The 27,403-nt window shown below is 35.0% G+C and overlaps 2 protein-coding genes and 1 long non-coding RNA gene across 6 annotated transcripts in view; 2 read left to right on the top strand and 1 right to left on the bottom strand.

The window, feature by feature from the left end:
* LOC124223834 (PAR-domain protein 1) overlaps nucleotides 1-27,403 on the bottom strand; it is a 236,833-nt gene that overhangs the window by 151,812 nt on the left and 57,618 nt on the right. The window lies entirely within an intron of this gene.
* LOC124223835 (peptidyl-prolyl cis-trans isomerase 1) overlaps nucleotides 214-27,403 on the top strand; it is a 31,883-nt gene continuing 4,693 nt past the window's right edge. The window contains exon 1 of the mRNA XM_046636156.2: nucleotides 214-253. The gene's annotated coding sequence lies outside the window, so the exon portion shown is untranslated. The remainder of the gene's footprint in view (nucleotides 254-27,403) is intronic.
* On the top strand, nucleotides 11,450-26,803 carry LOC124223838 (uncharacterized). 2 transcript variants are annotated; one of them, XR_006884373.2, is made up of 3 exons: nucleotides 11,450-11,980; nucleotides 25,125-25,220; nucleotides 25,328-26,803. It is a non-coding gene; the product is annotated as an uncharacterized lncRNA (long non-coding RNA). The 2 variants fall into 2 exon arrangements; XR_006884372.2 differs by lacking the exon at nucleotides 11,450-11,980 and adding an exon at nucleotides 20,852-20,921.

Genomic DNA, 27,403 nt, shown 5'->3' with positions numbered 1-27,403 from the left:
AGGATAGGGATCACATGTTAAATATGTAAATTTCAACTTGCAATATTTCAAAATTTAGCACCGCAAGAAGGGTTTTAAAAAATTCCTACACATAAAGGGCACTCATAAGTATGTGTATTCAAAATTTGGAAAATATTAGAAGAAAAGTGTTTTTGGTGGGAACGTCCTTAATGACTCCTGTCTCTGAGCACCGGCAGCGGAACCTAGGTGGAAAAAAGCCGCAAAGACCCGCAAGAAAGATAACGCGAGGAAGGTAAGTAAACTGGTTAAAAACTCCAGCAGACTCATCTTCGTCGTTATATCATCATCATCGGATCATCCTGCAAACTTTTCTGCAGGATCATCCCTGAGCCTTAATCATCGTCCTGATCCTTTTCGATTGCCGCGCGATTCCAACGCTTAATTATTTCTGCTTAGAGGGTGTCAAGTTTCGAATCAATCATATGTCAAACTCGTCGAATGGCAAGATTTTATACTTTAATACTTTTGGTCTCAAATGTTGGTGGCGAGCAATTTTTCACAAGTCGATTTCATTGAGTCGTTACCGTACAGAGATTACTTAAATTTCAATTTATAATTAGTGGATTTATTGATTCATGTTCTTCCTAATTGGCTTGATTCGACAATTAGTCATTTGTTCCTTTTTTTTTTCTTTTTTTTGGCCCGAACAGTAAGACGCACTTAAATCAAGTATATTTTCTGCGATCAAGGCGTTGGTTCATTCAACAACTTTTTTTCCATTATTACTAATAATTCATTTATACAATTTACTCAAATAGAACTGAAAAATGTACCCAGATCAAAAAATATCATTCGAATTGAGTTAATAATTTGAGGGTTTCCCAGAGTCTTAATTATTCCAGTAATATTTACAAACGATATTTACTTCTATTTATTAAAACATAATACTGAACCCAATAAGCAAGAACTATTGAACCTATAAAAGTGATTAAATCCAAACACGGGTTCTTCGATAACGAATCGACCTATTATTATTTGTAACTTTTTAAAACATTTGACCAAACAAATTGTTTTCATTAGACGAGATGTGAAAAAATAAAATAAACAAACATCAGTCAGATGATTGTTAAAAATTTTATTCACCGATAAAGTGAACTACAAAAATTAACGATACAATTTACGTATTTAAAAAACAAAATCTCTAACAATTGAGCTTAATTTTCTGCTCAAATTTCATATCATTCCGATATGAGGATGCAGCGTTCGGGTAAAATGAAACTACATTGATGAACTTTCAAAACCTCTGTTCGATGATTCTAACATTGACATAACTCATTGCACGAAGATTTTTGAAAAACGACGCTGCTCACGGTTCAAAACAATATTATTCAAAGTATTTTCCATGGCTCATGATAAACGGGACACCCCATAAGCTCGAGGTTTATAATGGAACGCGTTATCGGCAAAGCTGGTACAGGATTTGCAAAGATCAAGATCCGACACCGAGATCGAGAGAATCGGGATGGGCATAGATGACCTTGTACGTTGTAATTAAACCTCATGAATCAACCGATTATTTATCACTTCGCTCGCCGGCCGAGGTAATTTTCATGCGAAGATTCTCTATGCGAATAATAAATTCTACTTCGTTCTTTTTTTTCGCACACTGTGCGGTTTTTTTCTTTCTTTTTTTTTTTTTTATCCAACTGTTCTATCTTTATACACGTCAAACCGGACTTTCTACGACTAAGTTGCCGAAGTATCGTGAATACGGACGGATTCGCACGAACTGTGAGATTTGCGAAAATGATTATAGACGAGAGATTTCACCCAACTGAACCTGCGATTATTCTTCTCAGCGCGCGAATGACTAACATATTATTTTCACATTTAAAAATTTATACACATATTCAACGTACGAAATACACGACGATTATGAAAATCAGAAGATCAAAATCGAAACATACTTGTTTCACACCAAATTTGCTATTCGTATTGTTTATTGAATAAAATACGTGTGTATTGTACTTAATAACTCCACTTATCGTCAATAAACTTTCAGAATGGAGATTGAAAAACTTGATTTCGTTACTATTTACTCATTTATTCGTTATTTATTACAATTACCAATAGCAATCGACGATTTAACAGATTTTCTTTTTCTTCTTTTGTTATTCTTTCCAACATACCGCATCTACTTATACGTACAACTATATACCTTTATCTAAGTCCTCATAATTCGAATAAACTGACTTTACCGTAATTGTTGGGAAAGTAGAAGTTAGATAATGAATCAATATTTGAAAGAGGTTAATCGCCAGTTTATAATAGATTTTTTCATCGCTTACTTTTAGTCGAGCATCAAATTACGGGCAGTAAAATAAGCTGCTGTAGACAGAAACCAGACAAATGACGGGCTATTTTTTACTATCGATATTGGACATAACGGTCCATCAATGAAAACAGAAACAACAATAATAATAGCAACAAACACGATGATAATAATAATGACGATGATGACAATGATGATGATGATGAAAAAAAGGATAAACAACCATCACGATTCAAATAGATAAACTAAAATCAAACCAAGTGAATTTTTTTTTTTTTTTTTATTAATTCTCTCGTCATTAATTTAGTACGGATTAAAATTGAAATCGGCAAATTTGTAATAAGAAATTTTGCAAAATATGTTGGATTCTTTTTTTTTTTTTTTTCTTTTCACCTTGCCACGAGATAGGCGTTGCCTTCATTTTTGGCACAAATTTTGTTACCGGACGAACATCGTCTGTCCGAGATAAATTTCTAGCGACTGATGCCAGGTGCCGGTAAGGTTCGTTCCTTCTTGTGCTGCGATCTGTGGGCCGAAGGTGAAACCTGTTCCTCTTCTCACTTGTCTGCTATGCCAACGCGAACACAGCACGCAACTGTGTTTATTCACTCCTTCATTTCCCACGCGATATTTATCGTACACGTTATTTTTTTACAATTTTTTTTTTTTTCTTTCCATCCTCGAACCGATGGATCGATCTCGATGATACCTTTACAGGCAATTAAACATACACGTTATACTTGTAAATCAATTTTTTTAGACGATAATTGAAGAAATGACTGACAGACGAGAGCAATTATCTATCTGATTCTTCTCTTCGAATTTCTTGGTGTTCTTTTTAATCTGTTTTTTTTTTTTTTTCGAATCTCGGTTGATTACCGTTATTCGCAATTTAAAATTACCGCCTCTACTGGCCAATGGTATTATTTCATACCCAGTTTTAACAATATCGGTAAAGAAGGACCGATAAATAACCGATCATTGATTTATCTCGCCTCGGGAACTAATGGGAATAAAATTTTTCGAAGCAGCCGTTTTTTCTCAGGATTTGCTCGATTTTTTAAAACCTCTTCGTTTCGTTTCGGCATAACCGTTGAGATTCTACAATTATATGGTGCAACAATATTCATATAATTATTTGTACAAGATCTACACTTACTTTTACATTATCAATGAGACAGCAGATTTCACTTAACTATGTTACGTATACGTTACACACGATAGACTTTTACTCTCTTATTTTACCTTGGAACAGACTAGTCGGCGATACCGCTGTAGTGGAATCTGGAGAGAATCTTCTCCGTTTACTACTTTAAGATCTACCGGGTGTCTCAACAATCTTTATCGCCTAGGTTTTTATGTATAATTATATATAGGTAATTTATATTATACGGCGTTGGCTACACTGAGTAAAATTTAATTCGTCATTGTGACTAAAGAAATTGCATTGAATAAGGTCTTGCAGAAATTAATTGCTCCATCGACATCAAATCAGGTACCCGTGATAGTTACAACTACATATCCTACGAATTACCGTAAGTAAAAAGAATTATAAAGCATACAAGATTTCCTGGTTACGGCTACAAAACTCATCCCGATTTTCTACCTTAAATCACATTTTCCAAATTCGGTAAAAGAAAAGTAAACGAGAATATAGTCGAGGACTGTAAAATTTTACCACCACTAGGATTTTATCTGGGCATGCAGGTTCAAAGAAGCTCGTCTACTCGTTACAACGGTGGAAATTATCTCCGTCATTATGCATGTAGCCAAGTCATGTAAATACCGTTTCTCGTATCAGCGAGAAATCGTCTCTAGTGTTTCCGAAGAACAGAAGGAGCAAAGAAAAGCAGAGCAAAAAAGATCCCTCTACTTGTAGCCGTATACGGTAAGTAAAGCATCATAGCCGAGGTACGAAGGAGCAATTTTCACCTCGAGTAACGAGCAATTGCATCAAACAGAACGAGGTGTTTAAACCGAATGAGTCATCCGGTATACGTAATGCATTCGTGCGTTTACAACTAGTCGACGTAATATTATGCAAAAGAATGTCAGCGGCCTGGTTTTCCATATACCGCTGTTAGTTACTAGTATTAAATTCAATTTACAACCTTTCAACCACTCTGTTTATCTTTTCACTTCCATATTTCGTCACATTTACCGGTGCCGCTTCATCGGTCCGGGTTGAAGCACCAAAAAAAAACTCTAGCGCAGGTATTTATACTGTGGGTACAGTTTTTTCTCACGGAACTAAGAAGGCGATCTTCTATCCATCTCTCATTAGTATCGACATCTTGTACAGGAGAAAAATTGAAGAACTAGGGTGTCTACTAAAGTCAGGATCCCATTTCAGCTTTTTCCAAGCAATTTTTTCAATTTTCACAGATTATCGGAGGGACGATTTTCCATTCGTGGTGCACTTAAATAATTTTTGTCGGTATCTAGCAAAATTGTTTCTTTTTTGGATCTATGGGTTGTACAAAATGTTTCATACTCCGATCTTTAAAAAAGACAGTACCCAACCGCAAGCCTGTAAGTTGATGGTTATTTTAATTATTGAAAAGAAATTTGTGTTCGTAAAACAATTCCCTGAGAACTCCAAGATGTTCCAGGAGAAAAAAATCTCTGAGAATTCAAGAACTTCCAGGTTTTTCCAGGTAGTAGGCAACCTGATGGAACACCATCTAAAATCGGTAATCCCATTTGCATAGTCGACTCAGCAGCTGCCAGTCAACTCGGATGAAATTTTATACGGTGATTCCTATCAGAATTCCCAATAATGCTTCGAATGCATTTCAGCTGCTTATGAAGCAGGCAACTGAGATAAAATCAAAGAACTGAAATTCTCTCTGCGATCACCTATAAGTTTCATCACAAAACAAGCACGACGAGTTTGATCCCTGGACAACTTGCACTAGCCTCCGTGTAACTTCCCACCAAAGCATCTCAGGCCAAGGCTTCTCAAAAATCAGTGTATAACCAGGACAGGAATCTAATTTTCTGCATATTTGGGATTTCCGACCAATCTTCCAGCACTTACGATCACTTAGAAAAGAAATATAGTGGATGCGTGTGGTTGTGAAGGACCTCAACTTTGACTTGTGTATTGACTTACTCAACATATGACAGTTTTGATAATTTCTACGCTCCCGACGGCATTCTTGATGGTTTGTCAACCTCACTTTAACCCTTTCAGTCACAAATTATTCAACTTAATATTCTTGTCTAGGGAAATCTGGAAAACCGGGAATTGAGGGGGAATTCGGGCATGTGTCCTGGAATTTTTGTATTTTTTTCCTCGCTAGCGTAGGATTCTTTGAAACGTAGAAAATTCGCTCACGTGAGATAATTGAGGGGTTTACTGTCGGTGTGAAAAGGGTATGAGTGACGAAAAATATGGTTTCCGGAGGAACCTTAAGAATTGATGAATTGACGTCGAGCACTACGTAAAATGTCTGAAAAATATAAACAAGTACTAAAACGGTCAATACTCTTAAATCAATGTTTTTACCTTCGCGTTGGGAATGAGTGGCCAATCCTGATCTTCCGTTAGTTTCTTAAAATTGAAGTATTCATTCATATATTTGGTGATTGAGTTCAAACACATTGAACTAAAAGAAAAATTGAAATATCTTAACTTACAACGAAGACATCGGATTGATGTCTATAATCTTTAACTGGTTTGCATGAAAAAGTGAATTTGTTGGTAAAGTCAGGTCGAAACGAATCCTTGAAAATGTCAAGGAATTTTACATGTCATTGGCGCTATACACCCTCTAATTTCTTTTAGTATTCACCTTCGGTTCTACGATTCCAGGACATTTATGACACGAATGCAGATCGTTCACTCCTACGATAATTAATGTTTTCGAGGTTTTGGCGCAGTCGTGTCGCTTCGCAGGAAATATAACATGCGAGTGTGTAATATCGGCTAGACCGGCGACGGGACATGGAGCGCATGTTAATGTTCCCGATGCCGGTGTGTCTCGGAAAGTGAACATGATGTGGCGATGAGGTACCAGAATGCTACAGCCACCTCGTGTGGTTCTGGAATCTAATTATAATTCTACGAATCCACTAGGCAGCACGGTTTGCGCCTTGGAGGTGCGTGTAGAAGCTTTCTCGATTCGCGAGTTCCGCCAGAGATGCCCGATTTTTCCAAAATAATGCATACTTGTATGAATCTTGAGTCGATTTCTTGGGAATCGATTCACTTCAAAATCGACATCAAAAATCAATCCGATATTAAGGGGGGAAATACGTTTTTTGTTCAGCGATTTTCATGAATTTTTTTTTCTTTTTTTTTTGCAAAAATGGAGTCTACATAATTTATTAATGTTGAAATCTCTTCTTTCTTTGTGGCAAGACACAATTTCACTCGTGTGTCTTTCTTTTTTTCATTTTTTCATTTGAAATATTAGTACATTCCATTAAATAATGGCCCCTAAAGAGCCGGATAAATAGGCTTCGGATTTCATTGGATCTCTACGATTGGCTACTTAACCTGTCATCTTTCAGATAATGACGGCTTCCATATGACTGATTGATTTTGATGATGACAGACGACATGGATTTCGTTTTTTAAAATTTTTTTTTTTTTATTGCAACGTTTTTCCTCAATGGGAGCTTCACCCCATCATATATATATATATATGAGGTTATAATATTTCATTGTAAGTTTTCTCTTTCTTTTCATTACTTTTGTATTATTATAATCGACGGTTTTTTTTTTTTTTTTTTTTTTTTTTTTTTTTTAATTGCCTTATTTGACTCGATTTGATCTACGACACGAAAAATCTCTCTCATTTAATTAATTGAAACTTTGAGAACATTTTATACATATATTCAAATAAATATCGTAATTTTTTTTAAGTGTTTCCCCGGCAAATATCATATAAATCAATATGGTTTCAATTCCACTTCAAGGACATGTCTTTCTACTATACGAACCTAACATCCCCCCAAAAAATTGACTAATTGCATTTTCTAATGGTGTTTAAACAGAATGATATGTTTTTTTACCATTTGTTTTTTTTTCGTCAACTTGTTTGACAATAGTAAAGTACTCTAAACAGTGATGTTGGTCCAAATTTATGTTGATATAGAAGAAAGACATGTCGTTGAAGTAAATTTGAAATCCTATTGATGTCAGATAAAAACTGTGGCCTTCATAATGTACACAAACAGCTACCTCTGATAGTCACCATATCTATATATATATAAAAATGAATTTCTGTGAGTTAGTCTCGCTAAAACTCAAAAACAGCTGGACTGATTTTAAAATTTTTTATTTGTTTTGTTCGCTGTAGTTCGGACCTCAGATTCGGATTCAATGCGTCAAAATACATAAAGGTAGATGGGTCTGTTGTAAACGTATAGACCAATTTTTTTTTTTTTTTTTTGTTTTGTGGGACGACAGTGGTCCAAAAGCCCGAATTCCTGGTCAAAACTAATAACTCAAATATTTCTCAGTGAAAATTGCTAGTATTACTATACCTATAGTTTTTTGGCTTGCTGGTTTCGAAAATGAATGCAAAAATGCGAAATTCAAAATGGCGGCCCCGAAATGGCGGATATTTTTTACAAAAAATGGTACGAATTTTTAGAAATTCATAGTGCGAATGTTTTTTGGGTCGCTGATTCCGAAAAAAAACAAAAATGCAAAATTCAAAATGGCGGACGTTAAATGGCGGATGTTTTTCGCGAAAAATGATACCAATTCGCTGAAATTCATACTAGTAATGTTTTTGGGGTCGCCGATTCCGAAAACGAATGCAAAAATGCGAAATTCAAAATGGCGGCCCCGAAATGGCGGATATTTTTTACAAAAAATGGTACGAATTTTTAGACATTCATAGTACGAATGTTTTTTGGGTCACTGATTCCGAAAAAAAAACAAAAATGCAAAATTCAAAATGGCGGACGTTAAATGGCAGATGTTTTTCGCGAAAAATGATACCAATTCGCTGAAATTCATACTAGTAATGTTTTTGGGGTCGCCGATTCCGAAAACGAATGTAAAAATGCGAAATTAAAAATGGTGGACCGAAAATGGCGGAAATATTTCGTGAAAAATGGTACAACTTTGTTAAAAGTGATATTTTGTAAATTAATTTCTTTAATTCATACAGATTTTTTTCTTATAAAACAAAATAACATAATTTTTAAAGATACATACTAATCGCTATCTGAATTCTCATCATCGACGTCGTTTCGATGAATGACGTTGTCTGCGTCGCCCCGCTACACTAATCCCACGAGGCGGGCCACGAGGCTCCGACCGAGTCGACAAAACACTGCTTCAAAGAATGCGTATTTTTGACCAATGGAGCAAAAACGAGCAGGCGATGCCAACGGTTTCACATTCTCTATACTTTTTCACACTAGGAATCGTTGAGATCTCCGCAGTATCTCCGGGGATCATAACTAATTCTCTACAGATAGTAATGCAATTCAATGAAATAGGTTATTTTGCAGCACTCGTATTGCATCATTAATATCATCGCCATAAATTCCGAAACTTGGTTCATTCACAAAATTTATGTAATTCACTTACCTTGAGGAATAATATCCATTTTGGTTGACTCGATTTTGATGAAAATTGAAAAAACTACAGCCTTTTTTTTCGCGCGCTCGAAAGCGTGCACACACCACAGTCCCGCGCGAGTCTCGACAATGGTCACTTTCGAGGGCTTACCACAGGCCATGGAATGAATATGAACATCTGCCCTTTTGGATTTCAAAGCTCTAATGCTATCTATTGACAAATATGTGAAGCTTTACCTCGGATGATAACTTTCGGTATTGGGGGTTTTGGCCAAGAATTCGGCCTTTCGGACCACTGTGGGACGGTGTTATTATTCACCTACGGTTTGGGCCCGATGTTGAGTCGCACCATTCAAAGGACCGGACCAAAGGATAAGTTCAATTTGCCGAAAGGAGGAGCTGGTAAAGATCACGGCTTCACAAGAATTAATGAATGATCACTTACTAGTTTGAATCTCACTCGAAGCTCCATTCATTTCTATTCACGTATGAGATTGAAATTCATTAATGTGAAATTCAAACTTTGCCTTTTGCTTTATTTGTTACAATCGGAACCACTCAATGCTCTTGAATTTGTTGTTTTTCGGTTTATTTTATTGAGCATAGAGATCTTGAGTGATGACTAAAAAAAATGTTCACCCAATTATCTTCAGAGTGGATGAAAATATATTTAACACAGTAGATGTTCGTCAATAATTATATTCGTGCTTCGTAATTACACAATAATATAAGGTCTCTTGAGTGTTTTGCGGACAATTTGGAGGTTCCGCTGATCACCGAGCAATATGAGTTCGACAACATTAAAATCGGATGAAAAACACTGATATTTTGGAATTTTTAAGGTTGTAATTGTGAAGCCTTTTTTGAAATTGTTGATGTAGTGGCTTGAGTCAGTCAAATTTTCTGCGAATCATTTCTATCACATATAAGAAATGTTATATCATTTCTGTTCACTATTATCGGCGCAAATTATATCGCCGAAGTATTTTCAAACAGTTTTTCTTCGTTTTCCTAACTTTTTATTCAGACTATGGACCCCATTCATGCTTAATCAGAGCCAACATAAAACAGTCCTGAATGAGTTCAGATGCTAAATTCACCGCACGCGGGACACGAGTAGGAAAATTAGATCTCATCTGGTTTTCATAATAGCTTTTGGCATATGAAAATTTCGGTTGAAATTGTCCGCATATTCCCACAGCAAAGTAGCACAAATTTTCCAAGAGAGCAAAGCGAAGAAGTGTGTAAATCCTCAATTTCGTTTGAAAGAAACATGTATTGTGTCAAAATGAGCCGAGGTAAGAAAATGGAAGAATGCCAATTCTGAATTCAATGGTCCGAATCCAAATATTCACGGTGGAAAGAATAGTTAGAAGAAGAGTAAGGAGTTCGTTTCACGTGGTAAAAAAAATTAATGAGGTCAAGTCTAATCAGAAAAAAGGAAGTCGCAGTGGTAAATCAAGTGATCGTTACGTCAAGTACTTCAAAATTATAATAGTAGAAAAATTTATTGGAGTCAGTGATAAGTGTGCTGTGTAGGATGAGTGTAAAAAAATTGTGAACCGATTTTTGAACCCCGACTCGAAAGACAAAATCGCGTTGTGTTAACCGGTCGCATACACTGAGAGAAATTTTTAGTTCCGGTTTCCGCTCAGTCCTTGACTATTTTCATTATTAGTATTTTCATACCACAATTGAAAAATATAGCTCTTGGTATAAAATGAAAATCAGTTTTGTAGCTTTTACCAGAAAGTCTAGTATCTGGTACTATTCTTTCTCATTACGCTCACTGTTATTATATTTTCTTGTAACTGTTGCGAAAATTTAATGCTTGTGCAACAATAAGTTGATATTAGAGCCTCATTTAATTAAAAAAGTAGAGTAAACCTCACAGACTGATTTTGCGTTGGAATTACCAAAAAAGGATCGACAATAGCGCAAAATGGTTACGCGTACCTCGTTTTTCGTAATACCAACCATATTCAAACAGTTTTTTTTAAAGATACATGTTTCACTGAATTTTCCTAGTTACTGTCACAAATGAAATATTTCTCAGTGTGGAGTCTTTCGGAAGCAAATGCCAACGTCTGAAACTGATCGACGCGCTTTTGGGTGGAATTCTCCTGTTCGTCACTTCGTGGTAATTTATGGATTTTGAGTAAGGCTTCTGCATACCACGATATAAATGTCCGGCTGAATTCCGTCCACGTTTTGTCGGTAGTAAACAGACCAGAACCCGAAGACAGGTTGAGAGTGGACGCGCGGCGTGGCGGCACGCGTTTAAATTTAATCTTGCAGCGCAGCGTGTAGAGTATAATAACTGTAGTGTTAGGAAGGAGAGGAACAAGACAGCCGGTGCTCAGGTCGAACAGTGGGTAATTTTCCTAGCGCTAAAAGCGCGGCCTAGTAACCGGCGCTCGCCACGCTACCGAGTCTAGTTCATCCCGGCCTAATCCAAGTCGAGTTAACCTAGGCTGACCCAAACGAAACTCATCGCCGTGGATCGCGTGGGCTACCGGAGATGCCGACATGGACAAGGGTCGCTTCATGGTGTAAGGAGTAAGGTGTGCTCGATAGAGGACCAATTTCCGGACAAGGTCGCGCGTTAAACCAGTTGATGTCACGGCATGTCATCGTAATTACGGCATTACAACATAACCTCAACTATTACTTCGTTAAACGTATAAACAAACGTGGTGGGTCACGCATCGCGTTGACGCGCATCGTTTCACGAATTCAATCAAATGTTCAACTGTTCGGTTAAGGGCTGTAAGAATCGTGATAGGATCTGCAGAGGTAAAAGTATTCACATTTCCGATATGCGTGAACTGAAGGATTCAGTCAACGTTTCATGTGTAACATTCTGATCTACCTTTGAATCTTTCAACAGTTTTGAATTGACCGCCTGTTGTGACGTCAACTGGTGGAACTTTTCTATTGGTCTATTCGAAAAGCTGCGCTGTAGCCACACCTCACTCCTTAAACCATGAGTCGCTTATTACCTAGTCGACTCCGTGCTTGGTAGTCTAGTGCGTCGTGTGAATATTGGCATTGTCTCTGTGCGATGCGTCGTCTGGTGGAAAAAAATCGAACTAATGGAACCATTGTGCCTTGTTTTTTTGGGTGTGGATGATAGAACGGGTATATTATTGATAACGTTAGATCAATTTGTGTGCCACGAGTAATTCGAAACCCCAAAAATTACGATTTACTTCCATTAACCCTTAGCGGCCGCGACTCAGCCAGACCACATAGCGGCCACATGGGTAACTCATTACCCCACGCTGAAAAACCTAGTTGAACAAGACATATGGGTGTTTTAAGACTTCTAACCGATTGTTTCACGTTTGTTGAAGAGTTCTTCAACATTTCTAATGATTTTTATCACACTCGTCTGTTACCGGCGGATGTCGTTACTTGTATCAATTTCAAAGATTTCGGAACCCTAATTTCACTGTTTCTGAGCCTGGAGTAACTAGTTACCCCGTGTGGCCACTAAGGGTTGAAATTAAATACCCAGATTATCTAGTAATAAAATGGCGCCGATAACCAGGATCTGACGTCATGAGGACATTTTCCAATATCTACATGTTGCGCCTAGGAATATAGTTTCTTTGTCTAAAAATGTTTCTCTCTCGCGCTGGACTGGATTTAAATAAATTCAGCACCAACGGCGCCAAAATACCCTAGATCGGTGGTGATTAATTGTTGCGACATTGAATCTGCGCGGGGAAAAGATGAGCGGGTACTTTACGTACCTCCTGAGCGACCCTGTACGACCCAAAGAAATAATTCCCTAACAATATAGAAATTTCTTTACACAGTTGGTACAAAATTACATGAAGGCTTCGATCTCGAAAAAAGGACCGTGTCGTAGGAGTTCTAGTCACATCATGTATAATCGCATTACGATCTAGTGACTTTATCGTTATCCGTGTCAAAGGTGGCCGGTCAGAATCTCCCAGTGGCGAAATCTCCCCAATAAGATCTCTAGTATAAAATTCCCCAGATAAAATCTCCGCTGCAGAAAAGCCCTACTAAAGACTTTATACCGCAACTTGGAACTTAGCAGAATAAACTGTACGGAATGAAAATAGCCATCAAAAAGAGACTTTTCCATTACTACGCCGGAAAAATATTTTAAAGGAAGATTTCCGTTAAATTCTTATCAAATATGACAAGGAAAAGAATATTCTGTCAGTTCAGATAATAAACTGAATTACTTGAAAAACGTTAATTAAAAAATCTTTGTAACCATTTGTAGTCCATGGTGAAAAGTTTGCTGACATAAAATCGACAGACAAGCAACGTTTCGAAGAAAGCTTGGTAAAATATACGTAACATTCGGAGCGCTTAACTGATTATGCTCGAATTCGGCTCAAATTCTGATTTGAAGGTCCTCTTTGAAAAAAATTGTTAAAATTTCTGAAATATTCTTTGAGAAAATTTTTTAATTTCATCCAAGTCTCCCTTAACATACATGTAACAATATTACCATCAAGCCGTGAAATCTACTCTAGATCAGACCTAGATTCAGAACGCTAATCACAATTCGGTTCATGAAACTTTAGAAAAATTGTTATTTAGAAGGAAATCCAATTGATTGTTTCTAAAGCATCACGGTGTTATCAAATTCGAAAAGGTCATGCCTGAACATTGCTTAGAACCGTCAATAATAGAATCATAACCATTTCTACTGAAGGAATTTTATAATCCAAATTTTTTTTCCACACTTGAGATGCCCGGATTTGAATCTTTCTATTTCTTATGCACACATATATTTCTATGGTATAAAAATTCTACCATCAAAGAATTGAATGAAATGTTGCTTTTGATGTAAAAATTTTCTGCATCATTGCCGCCTGCATTGATCCAAATTCAAAATGCTGCAGTAATTGTTTTATGCCAATTATCTCTTCCGTCATATAATTTTATAGATAAACTGGTTTCTCTGATCTTTTGTTTTTCTGCAATAAAACTTCTAAATTACTCGATATTCTCTGAATTCGAATTCATTCTTTCCCTTCCTTATTTCCCATAACTTCAATTTATGATCTTCAAATTCTAAAGCAAAAAAAAAAAGAACCATCTTTTCAACTGACCCGCACGGAAATCGACATTTGTCTTTCAGGTCGACCAGAATATCCGGGCTGTAACATTTTGTTACGTCTATCAAAAAAAAAAAAAATTCAAACAATGACATGGCAATCTGAAATAAAACATCGTACGTGTAAATACAAAATGGAAAAAGATCATCATTCCATTCTACACAAATTTCAGCGTCCAGACTCTGAACGATCTGGACCAGACCATAAATACTCACGAAATACGGGGATTACAACTTTAGCATAAAAAACTAAATTTGCAGGTTTGTAAGCATAAACTAACGCATACAAAGAAAACGTCAGTCCGATAAAAATAAGACGAGATGCTAATTAATTTTTCACCAAGTACCCTGAAAATGAGAAGAAAAAAAAAAGAATGTTCACCAACGTGACCGGATGTTATTTCCACTCTTTTACTTTTTAAGCGTTTGGATCTGAGAGTACAAGATGATAGTTGATCACTTCGCATGCCGAGATTCAAGGCGATTCTATGAGTATAAGGTTCATAGATAAGCGTGCCAGTGACAACAGGCCGTTTTTAAGGTTGGTCCAAAGTGCCGATACTTATTGCATACGCGTCCGAACGCAAGTGAAGAGGCTAGTATTATTAAGCCGAGAACTTGATTGCCGTCTAAAGGAAGTTGAAACTGTACACCGTGGACACACTTTGAACGGGTTTGGACTTTGTCAGAAGCAGCGGTGGGATGACATTGATTAAGATCTCTCAGATGACCAGGCGTTAATCACTACCTATTTCACCGTCCTTATTATGCTATTTCATTAGTTTCCTTGAGCAACTCGGTTCCATTATTCACAAGGAGACTCGCTGCCCTGTTGGGAAATTTCGATTACGTACCAACGTACAATTGCCTCCTCGAAATTCACATGTTTACTTTGGTCTAATGTCTGAATACACACGCAAATCAATTCCGACCGGGTATTGAGTGCCTACATGTTTTACTCACTTTCTGGTGACAACATCGTCTTGCAATCTTAAGAAATAATGGCGAAAAGAAGGTTGTTTGTATTCCCAGACTTACCTGAAACAAGCAAAATAGAATTGTACAGAATTAGTCAGTGACTTTGATTATCTCCAATTTATTTTTTCCGGGTAGCTGGGAAGGGGGGGGGGGGGGGGGGGTGGGTGTATAATATAAATCGGACAATCGACTTGAGTTTCATTTTTTAACCATAATTTTGATACTTTTTTTTTCACCCGTTCATCTCATAAACGGTAAAGGTCATCTTTTGATATTCAGCTAATTAAAATTTGTAATTAAGTATGGTGAAATAATTTACAAATTACACTTGTGTTTTGCAACAAAAGTGAAATAAAATACAAAGTAGGTACATTTGTATTTTTTCATTAATGTGAGATGAAATACGAATTGCATTTATAATTATAGTAATTAATTCGATGCGATCACCTAATCACGATTCCTGATGAACTGCGGTGAAATAAATTACAAATTATATTTCTGTTTTGTAATTGGACCAAAATAACAAACAAAGTACACTTGTATTTTGTAATTAAAGTGAAGTCAAATATAATACAAATTGCATTCTTATTTGTAGATATTAATTTTGATTTCATTACAATTCTTGCAAGCAATGGATAAATTTATTCAGATCGGTTGCAAACTTCGAATTTCGTCGCTTCGTTATTTGAATTAAGATTTTGTAAGGTAATCAATTTGCACTACATTCAATATAAATTTTCAACAAACTTTCAACATTTCTACATATACATTTCGTATTTTATTTCAACGCAATTAAAAAATACAAATATAATTTGTAGCTTGTTGTCGTCTTCATTACAAACTACATTTGTCATTATATATTTATATAATTTGTGATCGACTAATCACGATTTATCCCATCACTGCTCATAAAACGTCATAACGAAATTCCCGATGATTTTCAAGTATTCTAAAATTTTAGCTTTCATGGCCGCGTGGATAAGTAGCACGAAATATTTCTTGTCGTCGAAGCAGAAACGGCGGAGGCTGAATCTTGAGTGCGGGACCGCGATAGCGCGTTTAAATACATGCAGGATATATTTGCCTGCATCTAAAATTGTAATTTTCAAAAAAAGAAAAACTTGTTTCACAATCGGAGAACGCATCAAAGGCCAGAGGAAATCGGCGACCGAGGTTAAAGTAGAGAATTTAAAGTCAAATAAATTTGGTACTCGAGAATCCATTAAACGTATACCTTTAATACGAACCAACACTCGAACAGAATATCTATTCTATTTCAGAACTGTATACCTATACGTACAATACAATATATATATATATATATATATATATATTAGAGTGTCCCAAAAAAACCGGATATTTTTTTTTTTCAAAGAACATTGAAAAATCGTCAGAGTATCTCTAGAAAATGACCCTGTGAAAATATAAGCTCTTAATATTAATATTTAGAGGTGGCGATTTGTAATTTTCTATTTCCCATTTAAATAACATGGGAAAATTTTTTTTTGAACTTTGGAATTTTGTGATGGGATAACGAGCTACTTCATAAGTATGACAAAATCAGGTCTTATAGGAAATTTGATGCTCTACAAAAAAGGTCTGATTGACATTTTGCGTGAATCCAGCCGTTTCAAAAATATCGAGCCTCAAACTTCGGACTGTTTGAAATTATGCTTTTTTTTTCGTAAATACAACAAAAATTAATTTATATGTATTATAAACCCAGAATCATCAACTGAACAATAAATATATGCATATATTTGACGGAATGCAGATCCGAAATTATTAATAATTTGACAAATGATAATTTTTATTGATTTTTTTTAGGTAAGTAAATATTTTTCGCTAAAAATCAATAAAAATTATCATTTGTCAAATTATTAATAATTTCGGATCTGCATTCCGTCAAATATATGCATATATTTATTGTTCAGTTGATGATTCTGGGTTTATAATACATATAAATTAATTTTTGTTGTATTTACGAAAAAAAAAGCATAATTTTAAACAGTCCGAAGTTTGAGGCTCGATATTTTTGAAACGGCTGGATTTACGCAAAATGTCAATCAGACCTTTTTTGTAGAGCATCAAATTTCCTATAAGACCTGATTTTGTCATACTTATGAAGTAGCTCGTTATCCCATCACAAAATTCCAAAGTTCAAAAAAAAAATTTCCCATGTTATTTAAATGGGAAATAGAAAATTACAAATCGCCACCTCTAAATATTAATATTAAGAGCTTATATTTTCACAGGGTCATTTTCTAGAGATACTCTGACGATTTTTCAATGTTCTTTGAAAAAAAAAAAATAGTCGGTTTTTTTGGGACACTCTAATATATATATATAACCAACTATTACTGCGCTAGATTTGTTTGGGCACGAATTAACGTTCAGGGATCTTGTTTATATTTCATGAATTTTAATATTCAACGATGTTCTTATACAGAAAAAAATTTGTTGGCAATTTTGGAAATATTTCATTATAGAATAAAATTAAATAACAACGAAAAGATTTATTAAGTCAACAAAATCAACTTCCTCGGTTTTTTAAAGTTTTTTTTACAAGAATACAACATTTTTTCAGGTGTGTTAACAAAGACACAATTCTAGATGCACAAACCACAGAATGCAGGTATAATAATTTGGATCTCTGTAAACGTTTTTGCATTCATCTGAACTTGAGAAATATTTTTTTTTTTTTACATGTACAAACACATTTGGAATCTAAAAGAGCAAGAGCGACGCGTGAGGTTGAAAAACGAAAATGACATATAGTTTAAATTGATATTGAATATTACGAAATATTTACTAACCTGTTGAGAATTATTAAGGTCCAAAATCATAAGATGTGCAAATTCAACTCCTAGTATCTCAAAATGTTGAAAGTCAAAAAGTAAACTCCCAATGAAGAAAGGTTGAAGCACGGAATGGTTACAATTTCACTATTTTTCTATATCTCTGAATTTATTCTGACAGTTTTGTATTTTCGTTTTCTGAATTTTTCCCTGGATTCGTAAATTTTTATACATTTCTATACTTATTCCGACGATAATCTCGTTTTCGGTTTTTTAATGTTTTACCAGAATTTCTCTATTTCTCTTCATTTTTATAATCCGACACACATACATCGATTTTATGAAAATAGTCAAAATTGATTTTGAAACCGACAAAAACATGTTTTCAACACAGTTCTACAATTTTTCTCAATCAGACGTTCTTCGCAAGAGCAGAAAAATTACGAAGACCGTTTACGAACGTTAACAACGTCGTTGTTTTTTTCTCCCCACTTTTTTGCGAAGTGTACATTTATTCGGACGATTTTAAACTACAGCTTTCCCGATTTTGACCTTTCCACGTTTCCACGTTTCGACTTTTCTTTACTTCGACTACTTCGACGAGCCGTCCTAAGTTTCTTAGACTTATATTCTCGAGTTCCTGACAATCTGATATCCTGACCCATTGCATTCTTAAACACCCATTGACCGCAACCCTTGGAGCAAAAATCGTACATGAGAACGGCGCGTGTGCATTTCCAAGAAATATTGGAGCATTAGCATAAGGTGAACCGCACGACGAGAGAGCTCTATGATCTATCATAGATGATCCCGGGCTAATGGTTGTTATGGTCACCGCGAAGGAGATGTACGGTGTACGCGCGTGTTATTACGGAGCATTATAAAAATCATTTCAGATACGAAAAATCTGCCAACATGTTGGGACGTGTTTATGCGATGCCTTGCGAGATGAATCCGACCGGGCGTTAATATAAACAAGTTACCGGAGAGACCGGCGAACTCGGAGAGTACCTTAACCTCAACGGAGTAATGATCGCGAAGATTCAATTTAACCCTTTGTGTCACAGTGGTGAGAATTCTTACCACCTATTTTGAATCCATTATTTGTAGATTTAAAAAACTTTTCAGCATAAATTTTTACGGTTTTTTGCTATTTATGACAGTATACTAACAGGTTTTCAATACTCGAGAGTTATTGTTGCGATATAACGTAAATTATTATTGCTAGATACAGATACTGATTGAAAGAAATCGTAAAAATTGAAGGATTAACTCATTTCCGATAAAAGTTTTTGGGATCGCTGATTGTAATCAAGATGGCGGATCCAATATGGCCGACGAAAATTTCAAAATCGATCGAATCCGGAGAAAAAACTCTGTCCGGGGGCTTTAGCGGTCGCTGATTACGAATCTGGAATCAGATTTTAGAAATTCAGTATGCCAAATCCAATCAGCGATCCCGAGAACCCATGAATGGAGTTTCTCGATCGTATTTGATGAAATTTAAAATTTTTGTCCGCCATATTCGATCCGCCGTCTTGAATTTTTGAAATCTGATTTCAGATTCGTAACCAGTGACCCCAGAAACCATAGAATCCTATCCTGTTATAAGAGTTGACTCAACACAGTAATGTGTGACTTGAAGGTTTCAGGGGATGCCCTATATAGTCGATTTCGACGTCATCGTATATATCTCCAGATATCGAAGTCCACGTATCTTAAGGGGGTATTCTAGTGTAGAAATTTGAAAAAATCGATTTTTTTTTTTTTTATATTTTCAAAGCTTAACCTTTCAAGAATGTGTCCTTAAAAGGACAAGTCAAAATTTCAATTATTTTCAGAGATATAGCTATTTTAGTGACACGTCTTCAATACTGGCTCGGCTGGAACGAATTTTACTCGAAACTTTAAACGCGTTTTTCTCAAAACTACATTTTTCAAAACGGTTGACATGATTTCTCAAGTTCTATTGAACCGATTTACTTGAAATTTGGTGAGAATCTTCTCAATACATGTCTCTATCGCACGAACTAATATTATAACGAAATAATAATTTTTACTATTTTTAAAAAATTCAGAAACGTCCAAAAAAGTCAAAAAAAACGTATTATTTTTTCGGACAGCCGTAATTTGGCAAAAAAAAATTTTTTTTCGACTTTTATTTAGTTAGTACGATAGCTGCATTTATGTAGATTAATAATCTTTTTTTTTTTTTTTTCTGATTTTGAAAATGCTTGCAATCGTGACAACATTGGCGCGCCATTTTTTTTGTACCCCCCACTTCAAGAACTCATAGCACTTTCAATTTTGTATTTTTTGACTTGTTTTTTTTTTTTTTGTAATCGTGAAATAATAATAAACGCCTGATAAAAAAATGGATGGTAAAAATATTTTTTGTTTTTTGTTTATAGCACTTCAAAAAACACCTCAAATTCATGCCTCTACACTAGAATACCCCCTTAAACCCAAAAAAGAGCTCAACCACCTTATTCTAGACACAATTCTGAACAAAAACACTTTAACACATTTTTATTTCACGTACAGAAATAAAGAAATGGTATGAATTCTACGAATTCATTATTGCGATTTCGTAGGATTTATGCCGTCTCTTTATTTTGGGTCAAAATTAAATTGATGCAAATGCCTCGTTTGAGTGAAAAAAAAAAATAAAAATATTTAGCAAGCTAAAAAAACATTTCCATTTAAATTCTAATTTGATATTTCTATAACAAGAAAGCGTAATATCGATGACTATATTTAGAATAAATAGTTAATTGCTAATAAAAATTTTTTTTCTTCTAATTTGGACAATACGCAAACCGTTGTTGAAACAAAATCCATTTCACCAGAATTCTTCAGTAAGTATGAAAAATAAAATTTCAAAAAAAGAGAAAAAAAAAAAAGAAAAAAAGAAATATCTCACCGTCGTCGTTACCTTTATTTTGAACGGAACAAAGAGTCGGAGGTATGAATAGAAATGATTACTTCGTTCTACCGTAATTATTCATTAATCGTCTGCCAAACATGTTTTTTTTTATCGAGAAGAAGCACGTGACGAACGTTCGGGATCCGCGATGGTATTCAAGACGTTACACATCTCGCTGCGTAATTCGTGAAGTAACGTTTTTGATACGAGGCTTTATACGTGGGCAGGTAACTCTTGCGATTCGCAGGCCGATCATGGAGCAGCAGAAACAAGGTATTTATAAATACCAATACGAGATAGCAGGAACAGTGACGCCACTCTGCCATCATCCGATGACGCAGTTACTATCGTATTTGAAGATGTGTGAGGTGTACGGTAGACTGGTTGAAAAAAGTCGACTGTTTTTTTTATTTCAATGTCACACGTTCATTAGTGTCGGAACAGGAAATAAGGCGCGTATTATAATTTGAGCCCTTAATATTGATATTTAATGGTTCCTGAACGAAATTTTCCATTTTCCCATTTAATTAACGTGAAATAATGGCTTTAATTATTTTTGAATTTCGTAGCTCAGTAACGAGGCAATGTACGTTAATGATCGATGCATATTTTCGTAAGGAATTCAATGCTCTACAAAATATGTCTGTCGTAATTTTTCGACGATTAAACTCTTTCAAATGTTATTCAAGGTTAAAGTTGAAGTCGTATGAAGATTCACTTCTTTTCGAGATTAACAACGAAAATATGTATACTTAAACTGATCAATGGGGTGAAAAAAATTTACCGATCAATAATTTTTTTTTACTCTAAATAAGTGTTGAAAAGTAATCTTTTCGCTAATAAACGTGACAGTTAAATAATTTCAGTTGAAAAGCACCTTTTTATTTTTTAGTAAAAAATAAATTTTCTGAAGTTGAGAATTAAGCGAATGACATGATTTTGTAGCGGTTGAAATGCTTCACAAAAACAAAACCCACGATATTTTCTGACACATCTAATATATTCGCTGCAATGTTAATCTCAAAAGAAGTGAATTTCTACACGAATTCAACTTTAACCTTGAATAACTCTTGGAAGAGTTTAGTTATCAATAAATTATAACAGACCTTTTTTGTAAAACATTGAATTACACCGAGCTACAAAATTCAGAAATAACTAAAACTATTATCTCACGTTATTAATTAAATGTAAAATGGAAAATTTAGTTCAGGAATCACTAAATATTAATTTTAAGGGCTCATATTATAACGAGCGTCTTATTTCGTTTTCCTACAACTATTAAACATGTGAGATTGAAAATAAAGTATAATCGATTTCTATGAACCAGTCTAGCGTACAGTCGACTCGCAAGAGCATCAAAATCGAACGATTCGGAAACACAGGCTTGAAATGAACGATTGAATTGAATTCTGACGAGTTGTTTTTTCTCAGAAAAATGTTCCCTAATTGATACAGGAAAATGATTGACAACGATGCATTCCGATTTAAATGATTCAGTGAGTAGTAATCTGGAGACGGATTTATAGATTATCAAGCAGTTTTAGTTTCAGCAAGAGTAGAATAGATAATTTTGGACCTAACTGAATTTCAAACAAATTACCAGCGACACATAGTTTTTATAACGCATGTTTGAATATGTTTCGAAATAAAATATCAGCTCATTCTATGCAATCTACATAAATTTCACAAATTATTTGTTTTTCCGTCTATTGAAGAACTAGATAAAAAGTTAAATTCATGCGATGTGTAATCAGACGGTAAATTTAAACTCGAAATGAACTGTGATTAACTGTGATTGGATGAAAGATAAAGTTTCTCTAGTTAAAATCATCGTTTTGAAAATTCAGAACGACTTCGAAGGAGAAGTTTAATTTCCAAAATTCTGAATACAGTTTGCTTTTTAAAAATTTGCGAAATAATGATTTCACCAAAAAATAAATCGTTAGATTAACGTTACAAACTTCACTCTCTTATACTTATCAATATATCGAATGTACAACGAACGTTTGAAAAACGATTCCAAAGTCTATAACGCATAATATTTTTTAGACTACGAAATTCCTCAAGTGCCGCAGAATTCCGGTGAACAAATGTGAAATTTCCTTTTCTCTCTTTCGCTCATCCTGCCGTAATTACAGCTCTGTGAGAAATTTTCAAAACCTCGAATTATACACAATTAGTCTGTGCTGCTAAAAACACGGTCGACTCGATAAGATATCGGATGTAAAGAGTATCGCACCGTCTAGCAAGTGATTCAAAGTAATTGTTCAACAAACCCGCAAGTGACAGAGACGATAAGAAACTGTTATCGCAATCTTTATCGCAGACGCAATCTTTCCACAACCCGGAGCACCATCATCATCATCATCGTTGTCGTCATAATTTGCTTTAAGAATTAGCGCGGTTTCGTTTACAACAGCTATGTTTAATTGTTATTTAATTCTCGCACCGTGCCAGCTTATCAATCACGTTATTACAAAATTCACACCTCTGGTTGAGTTGAACGAACAGTTTTTATCATTAAAAATCATTTGAATATTACACACGGCATTTGAAATAATTGCATCATACTGAAAAACAAAAAATAAAAATCAGCGCACTAAGTTTTTTTTTCTCCTGTTTATAGTAATTTCTGTAAAATATTGAAAAGCAGATTTATCTCCCTCTCATCATTTTCAGTCCGATTTTATCAATTTTATTTCGACTACTCGTAACCTTGTGCGACGATTTTGAAAGCGGACAGGCTCTTTATTTATTTCACATTTTAATTCTGAGCTTCCGGTGCCGTCAAAACGACAAAAAAATACGAAATATACGATGCACGGAGAGAAACAGAATTCAATTTTTTGCTTTAAAAATCTGAAAAACTCCGAGCATAAAAATTTCGATGTCCGACACAAAATGTATGAGAATTTTTCCAGATATTAAAACTACCTCCAAGGACGTCAAAAATCACTTGAAAATCATATACGAACAAAATTTATTCGTAAAAATTTTGAAAAAAATATCGCAGCACTTTTTACAATCGAAAGAAGAATACGAAAATTCGCTGACCAAATCCAAGACCCTGGTCGATTTGTCGTGGAATGCCCCATAATTTATTCGCATTATCAGGTGTTCTCGCGACCCGTGTAGCCGGCATCGTCCCGTCATCGACTTTACAAGCCTTCTTCTGCTTGAAAATGCGAATAAGTTTAGCGTCGTACCCGCTCATGATTTATCGTCAGAGATAACGACGTTGCGACACGTGTGTAAAAAGAGCCGACATCTTATACGTGGATTTATTTATTTTCTCCCGTCATCTTTTTTCCTGCTCCAAACACTCGGTTCTCTCTCATTCTCCGTAAGCGAAACTCGAGATCACTCTCTGATTTCATTTTTCACCTACATGTATTTCTTTTTTCTTGACAAATATTTTCCCACATGTTTCATACTCGATACAGAAATACACGGTTTGAAATTATTGCATGTAGAAGGCAAATTCGATCTGTTAAAAATTATGAAAAATCTTGATCAAAGCACCGTGAATAAAATAATATTATTTATGTTTAACAAACTAAATTCGTATGTATAACGAATTAAGGAATGTGATTGAATCGAGTTCATTAGGTTAACAGGATATGTAAGAGGATATCATTTAGATACAAAAATGCAGGAATTTATAATACTTGTGATTTTTTTTTAAACAGAAATTTTTTAATCATATATCTGAAACTGATAATTCATTAGCATTGTATCGGAAAAGAAACAATAAAGATCGATTTTTCTTCCACATAGTCAGAAAAAATTTCCCAATTGTATTTCTATTAGTCGAAAAAAATGATCATATATTCGGTGTCAAAACCAACTCAATCTCGATCGTAATAATTCACATTTCGGATAAATCGCTATTTCCCAATCTCAGGAATGTCTGAATTGCAGTGAATTATAACGAGGCAAATGAAATTCATATTTCAAAAACTTGGCCACTTCAAAGTCACTATAAAATTGCAAAATATTGAATTTTTTCCCCCCAACGTTTCGTTAAGCTAACGTTACTCACTTCAGGTTCGTAATAAGCGTCGTTACCTTCACAGGCCGTTAAAGTTCTGCCGGAAGTGTAAGTTGGCACAAAAGCCGCGTTCCACTTGACGTTTGAAGTCTAATTTGCTTTTGATTTATGCCAAATTATATTCTCAATTGGAGGATTTTTTTTTTTTTTTGTTTCATCCTCTTATGAATGAATTGCCAAAACATATTACACCATGGACAACAGAAATAATTATTCTGAGACGCGATTGCGAATTATTAATCACGTGGAATTTTTTACGCACTTTTTGCACGTGACGTCATGCGGTACAAAACACTCAATTTGTGTTGAGCGTATATTCTCGTGTGTGTATATAAAGAAAAAAAAAAAAAAAAGCACGCGTGACAAACTTTCTAAACATTCATATTAATAACTATTTCAGTGCCTAAGAACAGTTTGTCTTTCAGGAACATATGAGCTGTAAAATTCCGTGAGCGCAGAATTTCAAGAAAAGAAAAATGCCCGAGAGTTACGACGCAAATCAAAAGAATCAAGCGTCTGAGGTATGTCTGGAGAAAAAAAGCAGAACCTTGAACAATAAATTCGTGTCAAGAGTTGATTGATGTTCTTTTTTTATTTATTCATATTTTCCTTCGTACCTTTTTTTCAGACACCGTAATTACCGATCAGTAGAACCTGCTTCAAATCGAAGCTTTACAATCGGCGTAAGGATTAGAGAAAAAAGAGAAGATTGATGATCAAAGTGATTGGAATCCTCTACTTCGCTTTTCAGTATTCAACTTCAGGATTTAAAACAAGAGTTTTCATTTCAGCGACAATCGTGATGAAGGAAAAAATATACCCTCTGCGTCGCGTGTCGAAAATGTTAACTTTCGGTTGCGAGGTCAATTCGTATCTATCAAGGCGCGTAACAAAGAATTGTTGTTACTCGCTAATTGCAAATCCTGTGAAATGAGCAGACTTGCCTGTAATATGATTTTTTTTTCATCTTTCCGTCACGCTGCGACAATATTAAGCGAGGAAAAAACTTTAAGCATTGTTTGTACGATGGTAAGAAATATTTTTTTATTATTTCTTTTCTAACATTATCGAGATGCGAACAAATTCGCATAATCGACTTATCTAAAATTTTCGCAATTCAAGTAACGAGTCCGGAGCATTTTTCAACCGATTATCGCAATCGGTGCAGATAAAATAAAACTCACAGCGATTATTCGAGATTCGTAAATGCGGTGACTGAAATGATAATTTGGATACATGTTTCCTCGACTTGAAAACAAGAAGAATAATTCCACGAGAACTTCTGTCACGCACAACTGTGCACACATTGCTCATTACTGATTGTGAATACAAGCAGTTGGGTCTTATTAACCATTTTTAACTCGCCTTAATGACGGAAACTTTCGAAGTTAATTAGATGAAAAGTGTTACAAGTAATAATGAAATGTCAACACTGCGTAGAGCAGTATACACTGTTTTAATTTTTGACGATTTTCTAGCTCTACTGCATTGAACCAGAAACCAATTTTCACCACTCGAAGTAACTTCGAAGTTACCTCGAGGAAAAGGTTTATTCCATTTTCTATGTTATTGCAATTTTTGCGTTTCTTAGAAAAATCTTTGATGAATCGATTCCTTTAGATTTGCAAATACGAGACACGAAATTGAGGAGACGATCGGTTGATTCAATTCAAATTTGTTTCCATCAAACAAACCAAATTTTAATTCAATGAAAATCGACCAATCCCTACATGCGCGTATCGAGGATTGATTGAATTAATTTGAAATCTAGCAATGCAAAGCAAGATAAAAGTACCGACTTCGTTTCAAACTAGATTCTAAAAATTTCGTACAAGTTTCGGTAAAAAAAGATTTTTGTTTTCGAACAGCAAGTCCCGATCAAATTATCAATGCCGATTTCGGTGAAGATCTTCGTCTGATTTTTACAAAATGCGTAACACAAGTTTAATATCTCGATACTGAATAACTGATCCAAATTTTTAACGAGACTGAAGTCTTATATTTGAAAAAAAAGGATTGTTTTTACAGAGTTTTCGGGTATCCTCTTATTTTTGCAGGCTTAAATTTGCACTAGTTACACTGCGTGTTGCAGAATTCAACATGTCACCATTTTTTAATATTTGTTGATAGTAATTTTTTGTATTATACTTAAATATATGCCTAAAATAACTTCTTTCGGTATCTTTGTTGTCTTATTACCTTTTCTTCCATGTGAAAAAAATCGGGAAAATTTTAAGTTTTTACAGTGGCGTTACCCGTTAACTTATCATTGCAAGGAGCCAATGAACGGCCTTGAAGTTCGGCTCGTTAGAGACGAACAAGAAAAGAGGGTGAAAAATAAAGACGAAACAATCGTATCCAAGCGTTGCAACATTTCAGTTTTCAGAGACAGTTTCTCTACCCACGGTCGCAACGTAATCCGGTATTTTTAATAAAAATTCAGACGCAATATCATGTAAATTATTCAGTGCCCGTTGGAGTTTTTATGCTGCCGGGATTAACTGTCGCATCGCCGATAGGTAAGTAGAAAAAATCAATTAATATCATAACACGCAGGAAAAACTTTCGGCAGCTCCAACTGCCAAAGTCAATCGCTTGGAAAATAAGAATTGACGAAGTTTGTGATTTTCCTGATTAGGTGTGTAAAAAATATTGTGTCAGTTCAATCAAATTTCAGGTTAAAATTTCGATCCGGCTATAATTT

Source organism: Neodiprion pinetum, chromosome 7 (assembly GCF_021155775.2).
Source record: "Neodiprion pinetum isolate iyNeoPine1 chromosome 7, iyNeoPine1.2, whole genome shotgun sequence".
In the NCBI taxonomy this organism is placed as follows: Eukaryota; Metazoa; Arthropoda; class Insecta; order Hymenoptera; family Diprionidae; genus Neodiprion; species Neodiprion pinetum.
This window is presented reverse-complemented; position numbering and strand designations above follow the sequence as displayed.